General features: G+C 35.7%; 1 long non-coding RNA gene across 2 annotated transcripts in view; it reads right to left on the bottom strand.

The window, feature by feature from the left end:
- Nucleotides 1-1,804: 1,804 nt before the first annotated feature.
- Nucleotides 1,805-24,260, bottom strand: part of LOC127490586 (uncharacterized) — a 184,924-nt gene continuing 162,468 nt past the window's right edge. Inside the window, exon 3 of one of the 2 annotated variants that reach the window (XR_016235745.1) lies at nucleotides 1,805-2,922. This is a non-coding gene — a long non-coding RNA (uncharacterized LOC127490586). The remainder of the gene's footprint in view (nucleotides 2,923-24,260) is intronic. The other variant, XR_016235748.1, reaches the window with a different exon arrangement.

The raw sequence follows: 24,260 nt of genomic DNA, 5'->3' as shown, positions 1-24,260 counted from the left end.
AGAGGATGGTGGCTAGAGTGCTTATCTCTGTTGGTTCACTCTTTGGATATCTGCTATGGTTGGTGCAAGGCCTGGGCTGAACATTATTCTTATCTCCAAAGTGGGTGACAGAAGTTCAATTAGCTGAGCAGTCATCTCTGCCCCCCAGTGTCTTCATTGGCAGGGAGCTGGAGTGAGGAGCCACTGTCAAGAATCATATGCAAATACTAAAGCATGACAAGCCAGCGTTTAATTAGCATCTTAACAGCTAAGTGCTCATCCTGAGATCAACATTTAAGCTTCCACATATGTGTGAGTACATGCAGCATTAGTCTTCCCACATGGCTTATTTCAAGTAGTAAAATTTCCTCCAGGCTTATCTATACTGCTGAAAAATGACACAATTCCATTTGTTTTTATGACTGAATTATATTTCATTATGTGTGTGTGTGTGTGTGTATATATATATATATATATATACACCATATTTTCTTTTCCATCTATTCAGTGATGGATACTTAGGTTGATTGTATGTTTTGGTAATTGCAGGAAATGTTGCCACAAACATGGGAGTGTAGACCTCAAAATGAGATAGCTCTCTTTGCATGCCTATTATCAAGGAGACAAAAAAATAACAAAAGCTAGTTAGGATATGGAAACAGGGGAACTCTTTATAGGTGATTTGTGGGAATGAAAATTAGTATAGCCACATGGAAAATGATATGGCTAGACCTAAAACATTGAAATCCATGTATATGAGGGGTCTTCAAAAATTTCATGGAAAATACATCTTATAGAAAATTGAACTTTTTTGTACCCAAATAAACTTTTCAGTCAATTCAGTTTTCCACAAGCTTTGTAAGTACAGTCAAATATTCTGAAAGTGTTATTTATACTCAAATCTATGGACACTAGAATTCATCACTTGTCATTTATTCAAATGCTTTCTTTCTTTACATACCCTCCAACAATCCTCCCCTCTTTTTCTTTTATATTCAATAACTTTCTTTTAATTGCTTCACAATTGTCGTAATATAATATATAATGTTAATAGAACTTAATAATAGTTTTGTCACTCCAGAAGCTGTTGGCTTCTTCATTCATGATGGTTTGGTTACTTTCTCTAACCTCAGATGCCACTGGATTTAAAGGAACTGCACTGTATGCACTGCTCTCTCTCCCTAGGTTGGCCCTTTTGATCATAAAGTATGGAAAACTGTAAGACATTCTGAGTGCCTTCATCTACAACCCCAAAATGCAAAGGAATTGATACCTCAGGGATACTCTGTCTAATTGAGAAAAGGAACTGACAGACAAAAATTTGCCTTGAATGCATTGACCAGAGATTCCTGCAAAGTATTTATTCATTTAGCTTCAGAAATGATAGTGCTACAAAATCCAACTGGCATCATGTTTTATATCAGAGATGATGAAGTAAAAATTCACCCAAACATTCCCTCCATCTCTACATCCTCCTACTTTTCTTCGCTAACCACTTTGTGATTGTTAAGTCCCTAATGAACTAATGGCATATATGACTTTAAGTCCAGCACAGCTATTTAGTACTCAGACATGGTTGATTTTGGTCATCAGCATACACACAATACATACACAGACAAGTACATATACATTCTTTATCAATTGATTTACTCAGTGCATTTGTTTCCATTCATAGACAAATGACATAGACAAATATGCATCCTGTCTGCAATATCTCCCTCCCCATTCCCACTTGTCATTCTAATATCTTCCCTAAGTTTCCATGAAAATAGCTGTTAAGGTCACCAATGACCACCATATTGTTAAATTCAATGGACAACTCAAATTTCTTTTCTTAAGCATCAATTATACATTTTTGGTCTTTAGGTTATAGAGAGCTTACAGTTGGAAGGGTTGGTTACATAAGCAAAGTGTGCTCTCTGTCTCTCTCTACTTCCTGGGTCACTATAAAGTTGCAACTCCACACTTGTACTGCCTTTGCCAGCCTCCATTAGATTCTTGACTACAGGGTTAGGGTAGGGTAGGGGTGTGTGATGTGTACGCTGATCTTGACCATGAGCTTGCAAACCATAAGCTGAAATAAAACTTATTTTCTCCTAAGTTGTCCCTTTCAGGCATTTTAGTCAAATAAAAACTGACTAATATGCATGCAAATAAAAATATGCACTATAGGTATGGGCATTGTGATGAAGCAGATTAAGCTATCACTTGAGACACCCGTATCCCTTATCAGAGCCCCTGGTTTCAGTACTGGCTACTCTCCATTTTCAATCCTGCTTCTTGCTAATGCACCTGGGAGGCAGAATATTGATGGCTCAAGTACTGGGATTCCTGCCATTCACATGAGAGAGCTGGTTGGAGTTTTTGGCTCCTGGCTTGAAGTCTGTCCTTGCCCTGGCTATGGCAGGCATTTGGAGAGTAAAGATGGAAAATATCTCCCTCTGTTTCTCTACCTGTGCCTGTCATTTTGCCTCTCAAATAAATAAATAATATTTTAAAAATATGGACTGTAATTAAAATAAGCTACTTAAGAAACATTAATGAACCTATCATTGACAGTGGCAACTATTATATAAATCATTATCTTAAAACATTTTTAATAAAACAATAAAGCTATTCAACATGAAAGATTTCAAAAGTCAATCACAAGTCTCATAAAAAGTAAATATTCCAAAAAGAGCTGAGGGGACTAGATGATTACCTGAAGTTTTCTGGGGCTGGCGTTGTGGCATAACAGATTAAACAATTGCCTATGATTCTGGCATCCCATATGCGCACTGGTTTAAGTCCTTGCTGTTCCACTTCTGATCCATCTCCCTGCTAATGCAGAGAAAGCAATAGAAGATGATCCAAGTGCTTGAGCCCCTGTATCCATGTGGAAGACAAAAATGAAGCTTCTGGCTTCTGGCTTCGGTCTGGTCCAGCATTGGCCATTACAGCCATCTGGGGAGTGAAAAAAAGATTTATTTATTTGAAAGTCAGAGTTACATGCCATGCCCCAATGTCAGCCCCAATAAATAAGTAAAGATTCTCTAAAGAAATTATTAAAATGTTGTATAATTGAGTAAAACCACACATAACTAGCGGAATTTAACTGGATCCTGAGTTATAGAAAGATGAAGCGTAAGAGGATGCAGGGTATTCTAAACAAGGAAACTTAGGACAGAATTCAGAATACTTGATTAAGTAAGTTCACCATTCAGTTAATTGAAAAGTTGGTTAACTAAGCCTGTCCCTACTTGAATCTCATGAAGTGTCCTCGATTCATGTGAAATTGATTTTTCACCACCCATACTATAAATCACGACTAATAAAACTATTCTCAGCAAGAATTAATATTCAAAACTCCAAGACATTTTTTGATATTTCTAATGGTTCAATAAGCATACAGAATGCTGTTTTCACTGGCCCATCCATCCAAAGTAAACCAGATTTTCAGATTTTGTTTCTATGTCTTTTTTTTAATATGATCGATTATATTTCGTTGATGTGCACCTTTGTTGATATTATGATTTATTTGTTTTTAATCAGTTGAAGTTCAAATCTGAATTATCTGCCAAATTAGCTTATCTGTACCCTCTTATTTCTGATTCAAGACACCACTTGTTACTTCAAAGCCACACATGTGAAGAGCAACTAACTAGTTTAACATTCCATTAATTTAAGTATTCAAAGTCTTGAGAGTACAGATCTGGATACAAAGCATATTGTATGTTCAAAATCTGGTGATACTATTACCAGAGAATGTTTCCTTTTCAATGATATAATTATCTCTCATTAGTCCTGAAGCTTTAAATAAAAGAGCAACACAATTCTGCAATTAGGGCGCAGTTGTACCTGAAATCTTGGAAGTTCAGTCAGAGCATTACAACTTACAACTTACAACTACCAGAATGGGTAAATTCCATATGTACTTGGCTAATCTATAGCAGACTTTATATTCTTCGTTAGATATGTGAGCTGCAACTGATATGCATAGTTCAGTAATGAAGGTTAAACTTGAAAGAAAAAAAAAATTCTCTCTTCCGAAGCATAGGTTACAAAATCACAAAGGTGAAAAGGTTTTGAGGTATTTAATTTCCTTTTCTGCCTTGAAATGAAAAAATAGGAAATAGAGTGAACACTAGATACATTTTATTAATCATATAGTCCAAGTCAATGTACTATATACATAGGAATGTGAAGTGTCAGATTCAGTTAAACAAGTGCTTGTAAAAAAAAAGCCATTTTGCCACATAACCATATTTAAATCCTAACACGCTTAGATAAATGCACTAAGCAGTCAAATAAACATGTGTAGCTACTTGACTCTTTAATTATTGAAATACAGACATTTATTTCCAAGTGTGATGATGCAAACAATACATGGCTCCTTATAGATGCTCATTTTTGGCTTTTGACTTGTATGACACATTTTAAAAGTGGTCAATATGGCACTAAGTAGCACGATTTCTCCATCTAGTTTCAGCAACGCAATTTCTCACTTTCCTTGGTTTGGTGGGGCTATTGAATTGGTACCAGCAAATATTCAAAACAAGTGAATACTTCAATACTTAGGAAAATGAAAAATTAACTCTTCGTCTCCAGACTGGGAATTTCACATGAATGCCTTCACATCTATGGTATATACAAATCATTTGTAGGTCTTAAAGAATGAAATCTTTGTTATAAATAAGAATAAAAGGGTAAAATTCAAATAGTTCATGAAAAATAGAATTAAAAGTTTATTTTGATATAAATGTATTTTAACATTATTAAATAATATATATTATGAAAAAACTATGCATAGAATTCAAAATGATTTTGCACTGAAATACACATTTATTTCCATTTTCCCACACATTTTTGAGGTATCTTAATAGTAAGCAACATTTATCAAGTGCCTTTTCTATGTTAGATAATGTAGACTTTAACAAACAACTAGTTCTTTCCCAAATCCTGCATGCTCATCATTAGTATTCAGATTTAAAAGAAGAAAGATGTTTTTGAAGGAGGCTAAATAAATTACCTCTACTGCTAAAGAATATGGCTCAGGCCGGCACTGCAGCTCAATAGGCTAATCCTCCACCTGCGGCGCCGGCACACTGTGTTCTAGTCGTGGTCAGGGCGCCAGATTCTGTCCCAATCGCCCCTCTTCCTTTTCAGCTCTCTGCTGTGGCCTGGGAGTACAGTGGAGGATGGCCCAAGTCCTTGGACCCTGCATCTGCATGGGAGACCAGGAGAAGCACCTGGCTCCCAGCTTCGGGTCAGCGCGGTGCGCAGACCACAGCATGCTGGCCGCAGCGGCCCCTGGGAGGTGAACCAACAGAAATGGAAGACCTTTCTCTCTCTCTCTCTCTCTCTCTCTCACTGCCCACTCTGTCAAAAAAAAAAATAATGAATATGGCTCAATAGAGTTTCAGATTATATATGCTGAATTTCATAATGAATGTATATTTTTCTAGCATTAAAGAGTGAGAATCAGTCACTTTAGTGACATTGCGTGGATATTTTCTTTTTTTATTTATTTATTTGAAAGAGTTTCAGAGAAAGAGGAGGGGAGAGACAGAGAGAGACCTTCCACCTTTGGTTTCACGCCCCAAAAGGCTGTAGTAGCCTGGGCTGGGCCAAACTGAAGCCAGTAGCCAGGATCTTCTCCTGGGTCTCCTATGTGGTTATCAGGGGCCCAAGCACTTGGATCTTCTGCTGCTGCTTTCCTAGGCCATTATCAGGGAGCTGGACCAGAAGTGGAGCAGCCAGGACACAAACCAGCGCCCATATGGGATGTCAGCATTGTAGGTGGTGGCTTTACCTGCAAAATTAGGACAGCAGCCCCAATGGATATTTCCTTAGTGTACAACTGTCCTAAATTTTATTGTGTTTCTCCTATAAGATGATTTTCACTATAGGTTAGCTTTTAAATTTCATGTACGTTTAAAATATCTGTCTTGATGATAAAATATACACTCAATGAAAGAAAGATTTAAGCAAAATTAAAAAGAAAGTAAATTTTCATAATCATATAACTCAAACATAAACATTGATAAAACCTCTCTAGATACTTCCTGCCAGTCTGTCAACAGAATTTTTATGTGTGTATAACACACAGTTGCCTACATTCACTAATTTAACAACTTAAATATTTATTGAATGTGTATTATGTACCATTGCCTAATAAAGACACAAATCCTACCCTAAACAACCCTTAGTTTGTTCAATATGTACACTCAAATACATTTTACATACTCTATATTATATCAATGATACAATTTAGTTTCATTGCTATTTAATAACATCAAAATCATTTTTAAAAATCAAGTTATTATAATGTACAAGCCTTCCCTGGCTTCAGATGGTTTGACTTGATTTATTTTTTTGACCTTTGATGGTGCATGAGTGACACACATTCAGTCAAAACCGTACTTCATGTTTTGGACCTTGATTTTTGCCTGGGAAAGCGTTATGTATGTTCCTCTCTTGGGATGCTGGGAAGCAGCAGTAGTCATATTTCCCAGAAAGCCATGATGTTTAGAGAGGTAATAAAGAATTTTTTTCCATGCACTGATAAACTATTCTATGTACTTCTAAGCTAGAATATTTGGTACATTAGGAGGAATCAATGCATTTTTACCATGGTACTTTTAATTTATAATGGATTTATCCAGATGTAATGCTAATATAAATTGAGGAGTGTGTGTATAATATTTAATAAATTATTTAAGATAACTAAGCCGAGAAATCAATATGTTTTTAAAAAAATCCATCTTCAAGTTTCAACCTTGCCCTCGAGCTATTAACCTAACTTCTTTAATATCTAAGTCACCAACTTTAAAATGAAGTTAAAAATTAGTATGTTATCAACAAGAATCTCAGAATTAAATTTTATACTTCATGTGACAACACTTTTTGGTTTATTCTTTTGTTGTTATAATCTCATTTTATTATATCACAATCAGTTGGTATGTTCTTTGTAATTCTTGAGATCCATATGCCTATATCAACATCAAACCTAGTACTATTGTTCTGAAAGTCTGCACAAACTTCCAACAAAATATCAAAGAATGAGTGCACTTATTCAGTGCTTACATTGAGGATGTGTTCTGGAACATAATAGAAGGAAAAATGACGTCTGATCAGATGCTTAGCACAATGCTGAGAACTGATGGGCACAATACTATGTGGCATTGCCATTTGCCTCAGTGGTATTTCTATGGTACATTTGCCTGTGTAAACTGAAAGAATGTTCTGTACCCAGGGTCCCAGCCTTTGGGCCACACTCAGACACAGCCATTGTTCTCAGCTCATCTCCCCTTCATCAGATGGTGCTTCAAACCCCAGTGGTACACTGCTCCATCAGCATTTCCTCAATGCTACGAAGGCCTAGGATTTTTACTCAAGCCACCAAATCAGTACTTCTACTTTTATAGTGAGTTTTCATTTAAACAGAACTCAGTGTTATTTCTTGCCCATGTAACAAACTGGAACTCATCTTGGACTATCTATCATAGAAGTTCTAAAAATGTCAATGCACTCAAGGGAAGGATCAAGATCTCTCAATTCTCCCTCCTAGACTGTGTTGCCCTGTGTTCAGGGTCAATATGAAGAGCAATGAAAGGTCTTTTTCTCCCTATTTTGGGTGAAATCCTCCCATCTTCTTCCACACTATTTCTTTTCTCACCTCGCACTCGAAGCATGCAGTGTAACATTCTCTATAAAGGTAGCTTTAAACAGAAAACAATAAAGATTTTTTTCTTAGCAACTTTTTCTTTAATCTAGTTTTCCCTGAGGCAAAGAAAACCAAAGGCCTCGCTTCTTGATTAGGTCTTCAGATGGAGAATAGTGGAGAATCTTGAGATTAAAACACAAATTTACATTTTAATAGATTGTTTTTTCGTAAAGACTATATTGGACTTTTGTCTTCTGATGAGGTGTTTATGTAGTAAGAAGAAGCATTCCATGTCCATTTTATAGATTGATTTATTATGTGTTGGTTGATAGAAAAGCATTAGTATAGCAACCCCTGATTATATTTTACAGTATGTCTGGAAATCAAAACAACAAAATCTTCTTAAAACTTTTATATATACCCACACAAAAACATTTTGGGATTTCATTTTATACTTAGCAATTATGCTGGTCAAGCAACATGTACACAGGTGTTTTTAAGCAGATATGCTTCTGCAAATTTCATGTTGCTATCGTGAACCATATCATTAATATTACATAAAATATAGAAGAAATCTATTATGAAGGCAGACTTTTCCAGGGTAAAATATAATTTTTTATTTACTTCAGTCTTACTTATCCACACTATTCTCTGAAATCAAGTGATGTTTATATATTTACATTGTGTAAAAATGATTTTTGAAGTAATAAGAATGGCATATTATATGTTTGAAATTATTCTCCTTTATTTACATATACGATGTGACTGATAATGTATTTAATATACATAAGCCCATTTGAATCTTACAATGATGTTGCCAAATAGAGAATAATGTTAGATTCCCTTTGCAGTCAGGAATTTTGAAGCTTATAAAAGGTATGTTATTTCTCCAATGCAACTCAGCAAACAAATGACAGAACAAGAATATGAACATACTTTTTAATCAGTTGAGTTGCATCTCGTGCTAAGATGGCTACCAAAAACTCTCTTATCTCTGTATGCATATCGTGTTCCTCCCACAAAGAGGTAATCAGTGTCCCTTTCCTTTTAGATCTTGGAGGTCTTTATTAGGTTTAGTTTGAGCAATGTAATAGAAAAGTGATACTTTACTAGTTCCAACCATAGATCTAAATGGCTTTCAACTTGTTTGTATTGGGTAATAGCTGCCCTGTGAAGTAGTCCAACTAATTTGTAGGAAGAAGTTACCTTGAGAATGAATGATTATGGAGGAAGAGGAAATGCCCATTAAACTTCTAGGCCTTAAAGTCACCTTGCCTGAGATATTAGATGTAGTAATGAAGCTGTTATCAACTGGATCATCTAATCCTAGTTGAATTGCCTCAACCTAAACCATACAGATAGATATGCAAACTGCAAAATGATGAGCAAATAAATAGCAGTGCTTATTTTAACCAGTACATTTTTGGAGGTTTTCCTGGCAGCAAGAGATTGCTGAAACAAATATAAACTACAACACTTTTGCTAACAAGCTATTTTATTGCACTTCTAATACTTAATTGTAAAACAAATCTTGATAACTGATGTGATTTCAGGAGATCAAATGATTAAACTGATTATTCTGGACCTGCTTCCTTATCCATAAAGTGGAAAGAAAAATATGAAATAAATAATTACAAAAGTCAGAGTAAGTATTGAACGATGCTCAATAAATGGCAGTTATTCTACTTGTTATAAAGTATGTCCTAAGTCAAGCCCTGGATACTCAACTTTTATAACACTCTCCTGATCCATCAGAGGAATGGTTTTCAACAACTTTCAGATGGGTTTTTGTGGCTTGAGGATGTTCTTGGCATTTCCCACGAGTCTCAAATTTTAGTAAATTCTGGGAGTGAACCAGCAGATGAAAGCGCGCTCTCTCTCTCTCTTTCTCTTTTTCTCTCCCTCTCCTTCCATCCCTCATTATAGCTCTGCCTTTCAAAAAAATAAATAAAATCTTTAAAAATAAATAAAATAACCATTCCAGCATATGTGAGACAATATTCTTTGTCTCACACCATATACAAAATCAACTCGAAATGGATTAAAGACTTGGACAAAGGTGATTCTAGTTATTAATTTTATTAGTTATATAACAAACTCAAAATGCATTTCTGCAATGAATCCGTACAAAAAAGTTCCATGGCATGACCAATTTCTAGTGTTATTTTGAAAGAAGATAAAGTAGAAGATAAAGATGTCTTGGAATTTTTATTGAATTATGAAAAGTTTAATATTGTAATTAACAAATAAAATTTGAATATGAAAATGAAGGATATTCAGATATGTTATTAGGCTTGGGAAAAAATAAGCATATACTTGTTGGAAAGCAATATTAAACCCAGTACTTTTAGCATTTACATCACTGAATTTGATAGCTATATTTGCATTTTCCTGTGCACCATAGGTAAATGGTATTTGTACAGTTTTTTATAGATGGTCATTCTTTTTAATGTATGAATTTAAAGATGTAAGTTATGTTGTTCTTTGATTTTTTTCTGTATTTGTTGCTGTTATATTGATACAATCAAAGGAAGTGGGCACGCTAATTTGTGAAAATTATTAATATATACATATGCCAGTGCAAAACAAGAAAAGTTATGTACCTGAAGTATTTTTACGGATGCTCACTTCCTTTGTTTTTCAATATTTCTTAACAAGCACTTAGAAGATGTCTATTGTGCACTACTATATTTCAGGATTCTGTGGAAAAATTAGTTAACAGAACAAATATGAGCTCCTAACAAAGTACAATAGCAATGGTGAAAATAACCAAATGCCTCAATGTGTTTTAAAGAACTACTTTTGAAATGCTTCTACATACTTACTGTAGGAAACCAACACAAAAATTAACTTCAAGGATCATTGGGCATCCCATGGAATACGGTGAATAATGCTACATCTAGTCAATATTATAAAGTTGCTCATAAAATTATTCAAGTTTTTTATTTGCAATTTTATGGAAAGGAAATACAAATAATGAATTCTTGTTAAAGTATCAAAGTTAAAAGGAATTATTTGATACTTCAGATGAAATTAGACATATAGGTACATGGGCAGATATAGATATATTTCAGTTTTGATGTTAATTATATTAGTGAAGAGGTTTTTAGCTATCTATCTTTGCCAAACATGGGTAGACAGATTATCTTAAAAAAAAAAAAGATTTATTCATTCAGTCAGAATTACAAAGGCAGGGAGGGTGGGGGAGAGAAAGGGAATCTTCCATCCACTGCTTCACTCTCCAAATGGCTGCAATGGCTGGGGCTGGGCCAGGATGAAGCCAGGAGTCAGGGGTTTCATCAGGGTCTCCCATGTGAGTGTGGGGACCAAAGACTTGCCAACCTCCGGTGGTTTCCCTGGTACATTAGCAAGGTGCTGGATCAGAAGTGAACCAGCTGGGACTTGAACCAGTGCCCATCTAGGATGCTGGCTCTGAGAGTGGCAGCTTAACCCACCACATCACAGTGCTGACCCCCTTTGGAATATCTTCTATTTTAAGTGTAACTCTTACAATTTTTGATGACTCTGTTTTATATGACTCAATGATATCCTAAGTTTTATTCAACTCTTAAAGCAAAACATGTTTAACAATTTGAATATAAGCAGTGAGTATCAAACATAATAACTTCTGGGTGTTATGAAAAGTATATTGCATAACCGATTAACTCATTAGATTAGAAGATAACTTTTTAAACATATTTTCTGCCAAAAAGTATTAACTAGATTAGAAAATTATATTTTCATTTTAATCTATAACACTTACCAAGAACAAACATAAGACTGCTAAAGAAAGTTAACCAAAAATTGAAAAGTTGGCTTATTTTGATACAAAAAGTCTGAAATTCATGAGAGTTTTTTTTAACATAATTCATACATTCACTGAAATTTTTGTAGATTCCTTCTGCATGTGTTTCAAAGTGATTGTTTCAAAATAAACTACCTTTTCATAAAGTTGTTGAAATCCCCTAATATGCAGAATCTATTGGTTTTTAAGATGAAAATAAATAAAAAGAAATCTCATTGTTCTTTTTTAGCATCTGGATCAATAATTGAAAATTAAGCAGAAAAGTATAAGGTAAACTGTTTAAAAATATTTAAGTGCACATTTGCTACCTCCTGTTTGATTCAAACATAATGAAAATGTTAATGAGAAACAAACAAAAGAGAAACTGGATGATGAGCCTGAAAGAAAATCACAATCCTCTCCATAATTCGATTTCATTTAGTAGTCAATAAAACTTTTTCATTATCCTTGTTGTTGAATTCTAAATAAATAAATTTTATAAAGTCACTTCACAATCTTATTGATAAATGAGTGCAGAATCATGCTCCAGGGTGTGGATCATATTCTATTTGTAAAAAAAAAAAAAAAAAAAAGTTTCTCTCTGCAGAAACATTAAAGTTTGAAAACAGCTTTTATATATTTTAATTCATAGCTATTATGGCATTATATAACTAATAGTAGCAAGAATTGCATTTTTTTTCAAAGCTCTATTTAACTTACTATTAAAAGCAAGTTAATAATTTCACGTTCCATTAAAAAAGTTTTGCATTTTATCTGACTTAAAGTTATATTCTGAATGTCACAATGCTATAGAAATGTTTTAATACATGAATAGGAGACACTGTGCATTCAAAACAATTTTGAATGGAATATGATATAAACAAATAATTTTACTATGTTTCACTATAATTAAAATAAAAATGTGGTTATCAGTTCAATCCACTGTCTGCAATCTTCACAATGCTGTGGTCATAACTCATAAAGTCTCAGGTTCCAGGAAATTTTTTAAGACATAAAAAATGAAAAGTACTGCATAATTTCTATTTCTTAAACAACATAAAGTCTGATTTAGAATACAGATGTTTCGGTCTTTGATGTTTGAGTACTCTGGCTAAACATATTAATGAGACTCAGCTGGATTAGTTTAGCCCAGGTAGATTGGAGTTTTATGATCTTGTGAAGTTAACAGAAAAATCTTGTTTTTGTTATAAGGCCTTTTTGTGCATCATCCTAAAATTAAAAAAAATCCATATCATATTGTATGCTCTTTTGAATAATGATAAGAATAGTGACATTTATCATAAATTTGCATCAATGAGTATTTTCTTGTTGAAGAGGGGTTTCATAACACTCGAGTTCTTTAGCAAATTTTTAACAAGTAGAATAGTGTACATGTTTTCCACAGTTGGCCAGTTTCCATGCAATGGGGTGTGTTTTTGAAAACACATTCTTGGCCTTTATCACAAAACCACAGATAGCTATAATTTGAGGAACTTTTACAGATAATTTATGCCTTTTGCACTCAACTTAATGGCCCATAAAAAAACCCAAAACAGCAGTGTTAGAGCATTGCTTTAGCAGTCAAAAAGATTCTGGATAAGCAGAGGAGTTTTTGAAAAGGAACTCCTATATCAAGTAGAATTTTGAATTGTTCTTAGATATTTGTTGCATGATACAAACATTATCTATTTCAAAGTTACATGCTGGCTATTCTGATTCTTGCCAGTGGATCTGATAATATAACACAAAATTATTAGTGTGTTTCATACTATCTTGTTTTTATTATAATAATATTGGACATTTCAAATTGTTGTTAGAAAATTGACACAAACCTATTTGTGGCAATTTAGGGCAGCCAAAGTGAGTGCATATATTTCAGCGATAGCAATTGATGCCTACATTTTTTTTTCTTCATGGCTTTTAAACAGTTAACATCACCTGCTGCTGTTTGTGATGAAACCCCACAGGAAATGAATGCCAAAGGTACAAGATGAAAGAGAAAGTAATTTTCTGGGAGGGGATGAAGAGTAATTTTGCACTGTGAGGTGAAAGGGTGAGAAACCAAAAGACGTGTGAGGAATTACTTATGAAACTGGAAATGAGGGTAAAAGTTGGAGGCAAAGGAAACAAAAGTAGGAAAAAGAGAAAGAAGGAATAACCTAGAGTCACAGAGAAAAGTAAAAGCAAAATAGGTGGAAATATACACTTAGAATCTGCTACTAAGAAAGTAAGTTATTGCTATGTATGTCTATAAAATATAGATTACATATGAACAATATTTTAAACTAATCTGTTTGATAGGTAAAAGATTTAGCAGACAAATTGTTGTCAGATCTTTGTTTTCTCATACTCCATCATTAATCTTAATCCTATTATTGGGTTTCTGAGTGTGTGTGTGTCTGCCTGTGTGTAGTAGAAAGAATTAAGATAATGCACAGTGAGGAAAAAGTACAGAAGCACGGAAAACTGGAGTTCTTTGAAAGGAGAAGAAGGATAAGGAGTAGATACAAGAACATGTAAATAAAATAAGAAATAGAAAATTACAGTGACTATACTGAGTAGTAGATAGATAAGGATAGAGAATGGATGAGGACACTGTTGCTATACTTTATATTATCAAGACAGACAGTAGGGAATATTTTAATGCTGTGTAATTCAGGAAGCTGCTGGTTGTTGACACTGATTATTTAAATATAGCTTTCTTTCAAGATCGCATATTAAGTATTTTCTCACCCTTTGTGGATGATACATAAACTATATACCAACAAAATATTAGAGTGATTTGTCTCATTTAAAATCGTTATTAGCAAACTTATCCTTTGTTGGTTCTTTTTTAAAAAGATTTATTTATTTGAAAGTCAGAGTTACACAGAGAGAGGAGAGGCAGAGAGAGAGGGGTCTTTCATCCGATGGTTCACTCCTCAGATGGCCGCAACGGCCGGAGCTGTTCTGATCCAAAGCCAGGAGCCAGGAGCTTCATCTGGGTCTCCCATGTGGGTACAGGGGCCTAAGGACTTGGGCCATCTTCCACTGCTTTCCCAGGCCATAGCAAAGAGCTGGATCAGAAGTGGAGCAGCTGGGTCTTGAACTGGCACCCAAATGGGATGCTGGCACTTCATGGCCAGGGCATTAACCAGCTGGGCCAGAATGCCGGCCTCCATTGTTGGTTCTGCTAGAAGTATGAACCATGTAAGTCTGCAACAGCGTCTTTTTCATCTTCTGGATGTTATCCAATTATGAAAGTTATAATCGTGGAAATTCCTTATGACTTCCATCAGAGTTAGTTTAGGACAGAGGAATGTTCTATATGGACAATCCATGTTACTCAAAATCAGTAGATGGAGGGAGCGTTTGATCTGCTTGTTAAGATACTGCTGGCTAAGACAGGCATATCCCATGTCAGAGTGTTTTTGTCCAAAACTTAGGTCTGCTCCTGACTCCAGCTTATTGCTAATACAGAGCCTGTAGGGCAGTAGTGATGGCTCAATTAATTGGGTTTCTGATTTGGCCCCAGCATGAAGTTTTACAGGCATTTCAGAAGTGAACCACTGGATGGGGGAATTTTTCTCTCTCCCTCTCTCTCTTTCTCTCATTGTGTGTATTTGTGTATCTGCCCCTTCCTCTCTCTACCTTTTATAAATAGAGAAAATAAATATTTGTAGAATAACATTTATATATGCTGGCTGACAATGAGTGCCACCCATGGAGTGAAAATGGCAGGTAGTAATTTTTTGAAGCCAATTTTGTTCCAAGAAACAGAGGAGTCCAGTTTATACAAGGATGATGAAGGTGAACCAAAGTGTGAAGAGAAACACGTTTCTGCATTACTACAAAATAGAGGGGAAAAAATGGAGAAATGGCCTAGAAATACAATGCATAGAAATGAAAGCAACACTAAATATTGAGTAAGCTATAAGTTACATATCACATATTGATAGGAATACAGTCTGCGAAATGAATGCTGTCAGGCGATGCCATCACTCTGCGAATATCCTAGAATGTGCTCACACAAACTTAGATGGCCTACCCTACCTCCAATCTAAGCTATATAGTATACTCTGCCTGCAATGACCACACATGACTGTGTTAGTTTTCCATTGCTCCACAATGAATTTTTACCAAGTAGTTTGAAACAACACAAATTTATCATCTCACGAGGAGTAAGACATGGGTTAGCTAGCTCTTGTCAGTCTGAAATCAAATATAGACTGAGTCGCAATTTCATCTGAAACTTAGGGCCTGTCCCCAAGGTCATTTGGATTTTGGCAGGATTAATTTCCTTGTAGCTGTAGTCTTTAAGGTTCCCCCTAATCTTGTTGTTTGTAGGTCAAAATTTGCTCTCAACTTCTGAAGGTTCAATTCCTACCCACATCACAAATTGTATGGCTTCAAAGCTGGCAGGAGAGCAGCTCATTCCTCATGTTTAAATCACAAAGATAATCTCTCTTTTGACTAACTCAAGTTAATTGACTATAAACTTAATTATGTCTGTAAAAGCCCTTTACTGTCCCTACATATTTGATAAAGTCATCACAGTTTCCATTTCCACTCAAGGGGAGAGATTTTATAAGGGCATAACCGTTATTGGCTTTTTAAGAATTCTGTCTTCCATGTCATTTATGCAAATACACTATACTAAAAGGAGAGAAAAAGCAATGGACATAGAAGTGTAAAGGCTTTGCCAGAAAACTTCTTATCCCAAAGCAAATGAGAAAAACACAAAAGCATCTTGCCATAGATATTTTAAAAATTTATGTAGCAATTATTTCTGTGAACAAACTTTATAAAGGAGCAAGAGATGAAAACTGAGATGCCAAACCTCAGTAAGGAAGTAGAAAAAAAATCTTTTACAGATAGGGAAGATAAAAAAAGAAATGGCCCTAAGGATAACAGGTACTGTGGGAAGCATGGTAAAGTAATGTAAAAGATAGAATGAGAAAAGCATGCAAAATGAAAAAAAAATCATGGAAAATGCAAAATTGAAGAACAAAAAAGACAAAAAAAAAAGGAAATAGACAAAGAAGATCAAACATTCATGTCATTATGTTCCCCCTATCACAGCTTTGGAAAAATTAAGAAGAAAAACAGAATAAAGATAAAGGAAGAGAATACATACTTTGAGATATTACTTCACTTTTAAAAGAAATTTTATTTATTTGAAAGACAGAGTTCCAAAGAGAGGTAGAGATGGAGAGAGGAAGAGAGGACTTCCATCAGCTGGTTCACTCCCCCAAATGGCTGCAACTGCTGGAGCTGAGCCAATCCGAAGCCAGGAGCCAGGAGCTTCCTCTAGGACTCAAACATTTTGATTGCAGGGGCTCAAGCACTGTTTCTTTCCCAGGGACTTTAGTAGGGAACTGGATCAGAAGTGGAGCAGCCGACTCACCAGGGGCCCATATGGGATGCCTATGCTTCAGGCTGGGCCTTTAACCCACTGAACCACAGCGCTGGCTCCATTCATTTTACTTTCTTCAAAAAAGATAAATATTTGTATCATGGTATTTAAATAAGTTAATGGATAAGGAATTAAATAATTTTTTTCAAATCTTTTATTTTTTATTTTCACTTTTTAAGGTCATGAGTAAAGATGTTTTATACATGTGTGTAAGTACAGTATATATTTAATGTTTCACTTGACATTATGTTATAAACATTTTTGCCTATTCATATTTTTTACAGTAAGATTTTTTAACTTTTATTTAATAAATATAAATTTCCAAAGTACAACTTTTGAATTATGGAGGCTTTTCTTCCCATAACCTCCCTCCCACCCGCAACCATCCTATCTCCCACTCCCTCCCCCATCCCATTCACATCAAGATTCATTTTCAATTATCTTTATATACAGAGGATCAATTTAGTATATAATAAGTAAATATTTCAACAGTTTGCACCCACACAGAAACAAAAAGTATAGAGTACTGTTTGAGTAGAAGTTTTACTGTTAATTCGCTTAGTACAACACATTAAGGACAAAGATCCTACGTGGGGAGAAAGTGCACAGTGACTCCTGTTGTTGATTTAACAATTGACACTCTTGTTTATGACATCAGGAATCACCTGAGGTTCTTGTCACAAGCTGCCAAGGCAATGGAAGCCTCTTGAGTTTGCCAACTCCGTTCTTATTTAGACAAGGCCATAGTCAAAGGGGAGGCATGTGGCACAGAGGGTTTGGACACTACTAGGAATGCTTACACTCCATGTCGGAGTGCTTATTTGAGTCTTGGCTGCTCTGCTTTTGAACCAGTTTCCTACTAATGCATGCTGGGAGATAGCAGATGATGGCTAAAATGAGTGTGTTTCTGCAACCCACATGAGAGGCTTGGATGGGGGTCTTTGCCTGGTCTAGCCCTCATTGTTGGAGGCATCTGGGGAGTGAAGCAGCAGAAGATATTTCTCTGATTCTGTTGCTCTACCTTTCTTGTAGATGAAAATAAGTGAATAAGAATTTTAAAAAGACAAATTAATTAATCTGTACTTATGAGACCTATTCAAAACTGCATGACCAAATGTGTATTTATAAAGCAAAAGTATGCATGAATTTCAAAAACTTTTTCCCTGTGGCCAACCTTGTGGTATAGTGGATTAACCTTCCTCCTGGGATGCTGGCATCCCATAGGGGAGCGAGTTAGAGTCCCAGTTCCTTGCTAATGTGTCTGGGAAAGCAGTTAGAGGATGGTCCAAGTGCTTGGGCCACTGCCAACAATGTGGGAGACCTGAATGAAGTTCCTGGCTCCTGGCTTCAGAGAGCTCAGCTCTGGCTATTGCAGCCATTTGGAGAGTCAAGCAGCAGAAGGAAGACCTCTCTCTCTCTCTCCCTCTCTCTCTCTGTAACTACTTTCAAATAAATAAATAAATATTTTAATAAAATAAACACATGCAAATTTTAAAAACCTAAAGGTAAACAACAATTTTAATCAATATAAAATATTTGAAATATTACAGTAACATTTTGTTGATCTCTCCCAAATAAATTTTATAATTTGAATATGGCTAAATTCCCAGAAAAATATAATTTGTAAAAACTACATAAGCATAAAATTCTAGTATAAGATGTAAAGCTAGTTATTGCAGAGTAACTCTACCTACAAAAATTGTCATATATATCCAAAGAATTATTATTATGAAATTAAATAAAAGATAGCATTAATACTACTAGATTTAGAATACAATATAATTTAGAATAATACTGCACATTTAGAATACAAAATGCATGTAAACCTTTTTTCTGTATATTGAAAGCTAGGACATTTATGAAAGAAATCCAAAAAAATATTTAACTAACTGAAGAAACAGACCATGTTCAAATGCTGTTCTTCTTACGAAGCAATCTATTTAAAAAACGTCCATGGAAAATGGGGCATGATAATTACATGACCATCATTTTGAAATTTAACAAATTGACAAAATCCTACAAATAAACTTCAAGGAAAAATACTTGATAAAACAATAATAAATTAATCCTTTTTTATTATTTTGAGAGGCAGAGCTATAGAGAGAGAGAGAAAAAGAGGTCTTCTAACCACTGGTTCACTCCCTAAATGGTCACAATAGCCAGGGCCGTGTCAGGTCAATATACTGATCTTTTTTATTTTTTTTATTTCACTTTTGTTTATTTCTTCCCTAATTATTTCATTCCTCCTACCAATTTCAGGTTTGGTTTGTTGTTTTTCTAGGCCTTTGAAATGCGTGATAGATCATTCATTTCATGCCTTTCCAATTGCTTTATGTAATCCATAATTGCTATAAACTCTCATAACACTGCTTTTGCCCTATACCATAAATTATGATATGTTGTGTTTTCATCTTCATTCGATTTAAGGGATTTTTTGTATTTCTTTTTGATTTCTTCTAAGTTCCAATATTCAACAGGGAGCCTGTTGTTCAGTTCCCATGAGTTTGCACATTTTCTAGAGTATCTTAAGTTGTTAATTTCCAACATCATTCCATTGCAATAAGACAAAATATGTGGTATTATTTAAATTTTTTTATAATTTACTGAGGTTTGCTTCATGGTCTAGCACATGGTATATTTAGAGAAACTTCCATGCACTGATAAGAAATGTGTATTCTGTAATTTTTGATGAAACGATTTATAGGTCAATTTGGTGCATTGTGTACATTAGCTCTGTTGTTTCTCTGTTGATTTTGTGTCTATTTAGTTGATGTGTCCATTGTTGAAAGTGGGGTGTTGAAGTTCATTAACATTTATTTTAAATACCCATGTGCCCTGGCATTGAGTGTGTATATGTTTACTATAGTCAAATGTTTCTGTTAAATTGATCCCTGAATCATTACATAATGCCCTTCTTTGACTCTTCACAGTTTTTGTGTTAAAGTCTATTTTGTCTGATAGTAGGATTGCTACACTTGCTTGTTTTTGCTTTCCATTAGAATGGAATACCTTTCTCCATCCTTTCACTTTCAGTCTGTGTGTATCTGTTGGTGAGATGTGTTTCTTGTAGGGAACAAATAGCTGTTTTTTTTTTTTTTATTCCATAACCTAGACTGTATCTTTAATTGCAGAATTTAGGGCATTTCCATTAAAGGTTATAACTAATAAATAGTGACTTTGTCCTACTATTTTCCTATAAATCTTCCTGTTGCTTGCTTTGGATTTCCTTTGTGCTTTCATTCTAATATTGAACTGATGTTTTCCTTTTGGGCAATCATATTGCTTTCCTTGTCTTTGCATCTTTTATTTCTGTGTTTATTTTTAGGTATATGTGGACACTTGTTGATTTTTTCTGATAGCTTTAAGATTTGAACTGTGCCTCTCTGGCTTAGTGGAGCATCTCTTCTTCAGTAGCTATCCATTGGGATATGCTGGGTGGGGCCAAGGATCTCTTGTTTGTGCTCAATGATGAAGGTGAGAATCCAGGGTGGCACCCAAGTTGGGCATGCTAGATTTCTACTAATGTCAGCAAGAGGGAGTGTATGATCATGTCTGGTGGAGTAATCACAGCTTGACCTCTTCTCTTCCAAGGTGATCAACGCCCAGGATCAGCCCGCAACGACTACCACTTCCACACATTCTGGTTCATGAACTGCACAGAGGATCTTTGGGGTCTTCAGTGAACACAGAACCCTTTGCTTTGACCAACCCCATGCACTTGAGGAGTTCAACGCCTCTGAAGCCAGCACAGTGATTGCCCAGAATCCCAGTTACAAACCATGCCCTGTCTTGTTGTAGTTAGGGAACTCCCACAGTCATAGCATACAAAGCTCCCATAGTCACAGGGTACAGGGGATCCACCCTCAGCCTGCCCCATCCACGGAGATAGCACAGGTGTTCCCAGAGCCACCTGCTAAAGATGCCCTGCCTTTGCAGTTTGAGCCCCAGTGCTTGTGATAAAGTAGTGGGATGGGAGCGCCTCACAGTCCTAACTGGGTACCCAGCTCCCTGCCAACTGTAGGCCAGACTCAGAGTCAATGGAGGACATGGATTAGCTTTATCCCTCTGATAAAATCTGCAGCAGCCTCTAGTAGCTTTAAGATGTTGCTTTCTCCCTGCTGGTCATGGATAAATAACTGCATTTTTCTTTCATGGGCCTTACTAGGGCTACAGGCTGGAGTCAAAGTCAGTGTGGTCCATGGTCTGCAAGGTTCTCTCTCAGACAATATCACCAGTGATGGGGGCTGCCACAGTCTGCTCTCACCTTGCTCTCATAAGCTGGAGTCTCCTCCAGCCCTTTGCAAATGCAACACTTTATAATAGCAAATATTGAAAGTAATGTAAATGTCTACCATTGGGGTACCAACTAAAGTAACTACAATACACTAATGCAATGAAGTTCCATGCATCTGTAAAGCATCATGAAGAAGTTCTCTCTGGAAATACATTATAAAATCTCAAAGAAAGGCATAATTTTAAATGTAAAAAGTAAAACACAATCGTTTAGATTGTACTTCTGTGAATGAAACAAAAACATGATGCATTCAAAAGCCATTCGCACTTTCTTATATTGCCTAAAATTTAATAATGTTAGGTCCAAAATGAAAGATGATCTGTTAACGCAAAACTTTTATTTTTAGCATTATTTTATGATCGTAGCAAAATTGATAGGAAGGTACAGAGATATGCCATTTACTTTCAGCCACCGCATGTATAGCCCCCTGTTATCAGAATCTCCCCCAGATACATTTTCCAGTTGATAGACCTATATTTCATCACATATGCACACCCAGAATCCATAGTTTACATGTGCACTCACTCTTGGTTTCATTTAATCTGTCGATTTGGACAAATGTCTACTGACTTTTATCTACCATTATAGTTTTTTATATACAATGTTTTCACTGCTCTAACAAATCCTCTGTATTCTACCTAATTGCCTTCCTTACTTCTGAATCCCTTACCAACCTTTTTGCTGTCTCCACAGTTCTGCCGTTTCAAGAACACTGCATAGTTAGAACCAAACTCTCCACAGGCTTTTCAAATTGACTTCTTTCACTTAATCATTGAATGCATTTTAGTCTATTCCATGTCCTTTCAGAGCTTCATAGTTCATTTCTTAGTGTTGATCATAATATTCTATCGTCCCAGTGTTTGACATTGTATTTGTATATTCACCTACTAAAGATGTTTTAGTTACTTCCAAGTCTTGGCAATATGAATAATGCTGCTATAGACATCTCTGTGCAGGTTTTTGTGTGGACATAGGCTTTCAAATCCTTTGGATTTGATCACTTGATCAGCATAGCCCTGACTGTTAATGAACAACTTAATACATTATCCCTCTTAGTAGTTTTTTTATCTGTTCTACTTAATATGACTGGTTTAGATCTGTAATTGATGCACAGTTATTCTTAAGTGTTGAAAATTAACTGAAATGTGATCCCTGTTGAACATGGTGGTGGGAATGGGAGAGGGAAGAGATGTATAATTTAGGACATGCTCAGGCTGACTTGCCCCAAGTGGTGGAGTTGGAAGCATACCAGGGGATTCCAATTCAATCCCATCGAGGTGGCATGTACCAATGCCATCTCACTGTTCCAGGTGATCTATTTCAGTTCACAGTTGGTCATGGTGAAGGGACTGGGAGTCAAAGGGAGCACTTAGACAAGTCTAGTACCTGCTAACGCTAACCGATGGAGTAAATAAAGGGGAGAGTGATCCAACATGGGAAGTGAGATACTCAGCAGACTCATAGAATGGCAGATGTCCTAAATAGCACTCTGGCCTCAGAATCAGCCCTAAAGGCATTCGGAGCTGGCTGAAGAGCTCATGAGAGTATTTCAGGCATGGAAAGCCAAGACACTCTGGCAAAAAGATCTCTGCGAGTGAGATCCCAGTGGAAAGAACAGGTCATCAAAGAAGGAGGTACCTTTCTCTGAAGGGAGGAGAGAACCTCCACTTTGACCATGACCTTGTCTAAACAAGATAAGAGTCGGAGAACTCAGAGGGCTTCCATAACCTTGGAAACTCATGACTAGAGCATAGGGAGATACTGATGCCATAGACAGGAGTGTCAATTGGTAAAGTCAACAACAGGAGTCACTGTGCACTTACTCCTCATGTAGGATCTCTATCCTTAATGTGCTGTACATCGAGATTTAATGCTATAACGAGTACTCAAACAATATATTTCACTTTGTGTTTCTATGGGGGTGCAAACTGTTGAAATCCTTACTTAATGCATACTAAACTGATCCTCTTTAAAAAAAAAAAAAAATTATCAATTCCCAACTTGACTCTCACTGGGATTAAACATGACAATAGGTCTGATCTGATTTCGTCATCATTTAAAAAATCATCTATTATTTTTCACTTTATGTTTCTGTGTGGGAGCAAACTGTTGAAATCCATACTTAATGTATACTAAGCTGATCTTCTGTATATTAAGATAATCGAAAATGAATCTTGATGTGAATGGAAGGGGAGAGGGAGTGGGAAAGGGGAGGGTTGTGGGTGGGAGGGACGGTATGGGGGGGAAGCCATTGTAATCCATAAGTCGTACTTTGGAAAATTATATGCATTAAATAAAAGTTAAAAAAAAATCCTTTGGATTAATATCAAGGAGCATGGTTTCTGGTTTCTATGATAGGAGAATGTTTAGTTTTGTAAGAAACTGCCAAATTGTCTTCCAAAGTGGCTGAACCATTTTGCCTTCCCACTGGCAATGAATGAATGAACTTTGCTATGTTATTTTATTTTTGGAGTATATGAATGTAACCTCTTATTGATATATTAAATAAATGTAGTTTTTAAAAGGTATAAATGAACTGCTTTAAAATATAAGATCTTTCAAACACTTAAATGTTTGCTTAAAGATGATTAATACCTGAATTATTCTTAGAATTGATATGAAAATGAAACTCTATATAAATGTTTAGAGACAGGGTTTACAACACACTGATTCAGGAAAGCAGATTGTAGAACAATACTACTCTATACAAAATGATGAGGGTGTATATATTTGAATTGGAGACAAATGAAAAGAAAACCCATAATAGCATACACAGTCCCTCCACCCAAACACATTATATTGTTTTTTTCATAATGAGATTTGGTTGCTCTTTGTTTCTTTTTTGGGGCTTTCCACTATTTAAAATTTTTCTATATGGAGTGTACACTAGTTAATATATTTTCTTTCCTTTTTTTTTTTTTTTTTTTTGGACAGGCAGAGTGGACAGTGAGAGAGACAGAGAAAAAGGTCTTCCTTTTGCCATTGGTTCACCCTCCAATGGCCGCTGCGGCTGGCGCACCACACTAATCTGAAGGCAGGAGCCAGGTGCTTCTCCTGGTCTCCCATGGGGTGCAGGGCCCAAGCACTTGGGCCATCCTCCACTGCACTCCCGGGCCACAGCAGAGAGCTGGCCTGAAAGAGGGGCAACCGGGACAGAATCCGG

Source organism: Oryctolagus cuniculus, chromosome 6 (assembly GCF_051225735.1).
Source record: "Oryctolagus cuniculus isolate XC-2025 breed Fujian yellow rabbit chromosome 6, ASM5122573v1, whole genome shotgun sequence".
In the NCBI taxonomy this organism is placed as follows: Eukaryota; Metazoa; Chordata; class Mammalia; order Lagomorpha; family Leporidae; genus Oryctolagus; species Oryctolagus cuniculus.
The sequence above is the reverse complement of the archived record's forward strand: the minus strand, read 5'-3'. Positions and strand labels throughout refer to the sequence as shown.